We start from the raw sequence: 5,000 nt of genomic DNA, 5'->3' as shown, positions 1-5,000 counted from the left end.
GAGCAAATTGGGAAAATGTGGAATGTGATGCTCAAAAATGTGGGAGCTGGTGAGCAAATACACTATAGTGACGACTACACCATATAAGTTGTTTCTGTATCATTAACTCAGCAGTGAAATGTCAGCTATGTGCTTCTCCTGCGTAAATAATGAATGTTTTGTAATTGGAGAAGCAGGAAGGTGGCTGCAGCTGACCTCAGCTCCGGGTCGCCAGAGTGGGTGAGGGTCCGGGGTGGATTTCTAAACCGGGCTAAAGATCACGAGGAGGAAGTCATTAGGAGATGAAGGTGGAGGTCATGCGGCACTCGCCCTCAACGTGATTCTAATGATGACAGAGTGAAGACGTCTGAAAAGCCACGACTCGAGGAACTCTTTCACAAATCCTGTCTTATATTCTACAGTTCTTGGTCATGAATGTCCATATGATGCATCTATGCACTGTCTATCTGAAACCCTATACCCACAATGCACCATTCTGCTGTTATATATAACACAGAGGGAAAATGTGTGACTTTTCTGAGAATCCTGAGAACTTGTGTCATTTATATTCCATATTTACATTTTATACGACAGAGTTGCATTTGTTGTTTAATCATTGTTTTTAATTCAGAATGTTCTAAATGACTCTCACCAATGAGTCGATTCTTCGGCTACCAAATGACTCATCGTCTGATTCCACCACAAAAAAAACAAAACAAAAAAAACAATTGTTGGCAAATAACAAACCATTCTGCCATTTTTTCCTCCTTGGACTGGGTCTAAACCTGCAGAGACTTGGGACGGGTTTGTGATGTAGTTAGTTTTGGGAATAAAGTTTTGGGAGTCGAGTCTTTTTAGGGACCAGTGAGTTTCTTTCCAAAGCAGGTGAAGATGCTGAACACTTTACAGATACGACAAGAAAATACCAGACACAAGAAAACAATTTCCAACGAGTGGTTCAGGAGTCAAAAGTGTTGGTGCTGAACTCAAAAATACTGATTAGCAATTTATTTATTTTGATACAAAAATGCCTACAAACCAAAATTACTAATGATGATGATGATAATGATCATAATAATGATGTTAATGATTATTATGATTATGATTATTGTGAGTGGGCGTGGTCAGGTAAATTGTGTGTGTGTGTGTGTGTGTGTGTGTGTGTCGGGTATCCGGTGTGTGTGTGGAGAAGGGGGTGTTTGAGTGTAATCTCAGTGGCGCCACTTTAATAAAACACGCAGTCGCGCCGGAGTGTCAATAAAAGAAGACCCTGAAACGCGGCGCTGTGATTGGCTGAGCGGGCCACGTTCTGATTGGCTGGCGCCTGGCGAGACGCTCACGCGCACCGTGTCGGCTAGCTTTTCCTTGTGTTATTATCGTACCGGGAGGAGAGAGAGAGAGAGAGAGAGAGAGAGAGAGAGAGAGAGATGCTGGAGGAGACTCGGAGGTTCAGTTCGGCGCGCTGGACCCTGAGCTGATGTGACACGGGGAGGGGGGGAACCAAAACTTGGATTTTCTACCTCACACTCTCCTTCTCGAGCTGATGTGTGAGTACACAATCTTTTATTTATTCTTCTTTTCTTTATCATTTCTTATTCTTCTTTTTTTTTTTTTTTGGAGACCTGGAGATCTCCACCATCCACATCTCCAACCTCAACCTAACGTCTGGTCTCCATTATATCACATCGGCGCGCGCGCGCGCACTCGCTCGCAGCCTCTACCCCATCATCATCATCACCATCACCATCATCACCATCATCATCATCATCATCACCTTCTCCCTCATTCATGCTTGTTTAATCTTATGTTTATATTTTTGCATGCTGTAACCCTTGTAAGTTTCACCTCCGCTCGCCTCCAGATGTTTTGGAGGGCTCTGGTGACGTCATAACACCGTAAAAGGCGGGTCCGACGCTCTTGATGTTCCCATCTCTCTCTCTCTCTCTCTCTCTCTCTCTCTCTCTCTCTCTTTCTATTGGAGTGTCTGAGTGCTTCCCTTTTTGGAACACACCTTCGAGAAGGCGTGGGTCATGACGTCACAACCTCCAACATGATCAAAGGAGGGGCCAAAGAAGGGTTTTTCTGTGGGGTATTTGGGGTACTGTGTAGTTATTGTAGTATTTCTCCAAACGTTATGATTTCAGTGATTAAGTGTTCTTATTACTGGTTGCCATAGTAACCGTTATTAGTGTTCCCTGTATTTGCTGAAACTTTTCTCGGCTACCTGGACCCCGAAGGTCTCCAGCTAATGGTGAAGACGAACTTCTTCTGTCTTCTGTGAGTCACTGTTCGTGTGAACGTAGGTTACAAGTGAAAAAGTGAAAAAAAGAAAGAAAGGTTTTGTGGTATGAAGTTCTTTTTGATATGGAAGGATTGGAACATGATGTGATCGACTTTAGCAAGACAGTGGGACAAATTAAAAATAAAATCTAAACTGTGTTCTTTGGTGTAATTATTTAAAATGATGAGTTGATTAGAGAACAACTGCCCCATCCAACAGAATAACTGACACCACCTGCCCCTTCCCCCGGTTCCCCACAGTTCCCCCAATGTTAAAATTGTCCAAACAACCAGAGGAGTCAATAAAGGTTGAGTCAAACTGTTGGTGGGGATGTTGTTGTTGTTACTGGTGGTAGTGCTGATGGTGGTAGTGGTGTTCATGGTAGTGTTTATGGGGGTAGTGGTGTTGGTGATAGTGTTAATGGTGGTAGTAAGGTTGGTGGCAGTGGTGTTGATGGTAGTGCTGATGATGGTAGTGTTGGTGGTAGTGGTGTTGGTGCTGATGCTGGTAGTGTTGATGGTGGTAGTGCTGTTGGTCGTAATTTTTATGGGGTAGTAATGTTGGTGGCAGTGTTGTTGGTGGTAGTGTTGTTGGTGGTAGTGCTGTTGGTGGCAGTGTTTATGGTGGTATTAATGTTGGTGGCAGTGTTTATGGTGGTATTAATGTTGGTGGTAGTGTTTATGATGGTAGTGTTGGTGGTAGTGGTGTTGGTGGTAGTGTTTATGGTGCTAGAGTTGTTGGTGGTGTTAATGGTGCTAGTGGTAATGCCATTGATGATAGGTGGTGTTTGTGGTAGTGGTTGTGGTATTGGTGTTAATGTGGTTGTGTCAATGGTGGTGGTGGTTATGTTACTGGTGGTGGTGATGGTAGGTGGTGTTACGCTGGTGTTTGTGGTAGTGGTGGTTTTGTTGGTGGTGGTGTTAATGGTGGTAGTAATACTCGTGGTGGTGTCGGTGTTGTTAGTCATGCTGGTGGTGATATTAAGTGGTGTTGGTGGTTGTGTTAATGGTCGTAGTGGAACTTTGTGGTAACAGTTTGGAGAAGAACCACATATGGTTGGAAAAATCAGGTGTCCCTTATTCTTTTTCCGTAATAGTGTATATGTTTGGTGAGATTTCCAGCCCTGGCACCAGAATCACATCACACATCACACATCCTTCAGCAAATGCATCTGTAATGTGTTTCATGCGCTTCGAGGTGGAGTTTTTCTGGTCGTACCAAGTGATAGGTGAATCCTCAGTGACGTCTCTGAACGTCAGTCCGAGCACAATATGAGCGTAATTCAGACAAGCAAGTTTTGGTACAGTTCTCTCTGATGCGATCGAGGTAAGGCAAACCATGTAAGGTAAGAGAGTTTCAGAGGAATAAAATAAATATATCGCAACCCGATATAAAGCGGAATATTGCGCTGGTTTTGAGAACTCCAGCTGTCGTACTACACGGCAAAGAAGCACACCAGATGAGAAGCTTTACTGCATCTGGACATCCAGGACACAGGGTGTTATTCAGTCCCATACGACAGTCGACATGATGAGGTGTGTGTGTGTGTGTGTGTGTGTGTGTGTAGCAGCGGAGAATGCGATGTGATTCAGGACGCTGTGCCAGACTGTGTAGGCAGTTCCGTATGGTCGCTATTTACAGCTATTTTTCCACCTCAGTGGCTTTAACTAAAACACTCAAATCTCTGTACAATGCAACTTTTAATGCAATAGATTGTCAGAATGATATCTAAATAAGAGTGTGTCGTATCCTCAGGTGTGTGTGTGTGTGTGTGTGGCTGCTGTAGCACCTCCCTTTATGTACTGATGAGTAAATGTAAGGAGTAAACCCAGAAGCAGCTCCTGACCTGTGCACTGCTCAGGGCTGAAACTGTGGCCAGAGATGAATGATGTATCTACAGTATTTTCATCTCCGTATGGGAGGTGTTCTAGATGTAAGGAGTAGAAGCTTTGGCTCTTTCACAATTAGCAACAGGCAATCAGTGCATGTCTACTTAATTTAAATAGTTACAAAGACCACGCCTCCTTCACTGTAACTGCCAGGTGCATAGGCCACGCCTCCTTCACTGTGACTGACAGATACTAGGCCATGACTCCTTTACTAAGACTGACAGATGCATAGGCCATGTCTTCACGACTTATACAGGACAGACTCAGAGGCCATGCCCCCCTTCAATTATACAGGGCATACACATAGGCCACGCCCCCTTCAAGTATACAGGGCAGATACAGAGGCCATGGCCCTGTAATTATACAGGACAGATATAGAGGCCACGCCTCCTTTTGTATACAGGGCAGATACAAAGGCCACGCCTCTTAAAAAATACAGGACAGATACAGAGGCCACGTCTCTTTCTCATTTACATTGAAGACAGAAATACAGTGCAGCAGTACACTATGAGTAAATGTGATGTGTCTGTGTTTAGTATCAGACCGATACAAAAACACACAAATCTACACAGTGTTTTGAGTTCAGGAAACACTAAGATGGACGCAGTGATTTTATTGGTCAGTCTTTACACCAGCAGTCCTGGATACAGGATCTTCTCCTATTCCAGGCGGCTGCTTGCTTCACTGCAACAGACATGATGCAATAACACAGTAATACCTGAGTGTTTATCTCTGTTCAGCCATGAAAGAGGCAATCTGCACAAACACCACATCTGCAGCATGCGCTCAGCTCACGCCCAAGACCAGCATTCGCTCCGGAGCTGCCGTCACATCTTTATTTGTTTGTATAC

At 44.2% G+C, this 5,000-nt stretch overlaps 1 protein-coding gene across 1 annotated transcript in view; it reads left to right on the top strand.

Annotated features, from left to right (window-relative positions):
* Nucleotides 1-1,351: 1,351 nt before the first annotated feature.
* Nucleotides 1,352-5,000, top strand: part of smad10a (SMAD family member 10a) — an 18,083-nt gene continuing 14,434 nt past the window's right edge. The window contains exon 1 of the mRNA XM_083545232.1: nt 1,352-1,526. The gene's annotated coding sequence lies outside the window, so the exon portion shown is untranslated. The remainder of the gene's footprint in view (nt 1,527-5,000) is intronic.

Source organism: Silurus aristotelis, assembly GCF_946808225.1.
Source record: "Silurus aristotelis genome assembly, chromosome: 6".
Classification (NCBI taxonomy): domain Eukaryota; kingdom Metazoa; phylum Chordata; class Actinopteri; order Siluriformes; family Siluridae; genus Silurus; species Silurus aristotelis.
This window is presented reverse-complemented; position numbering and strand designations above follow the sequence as displayed.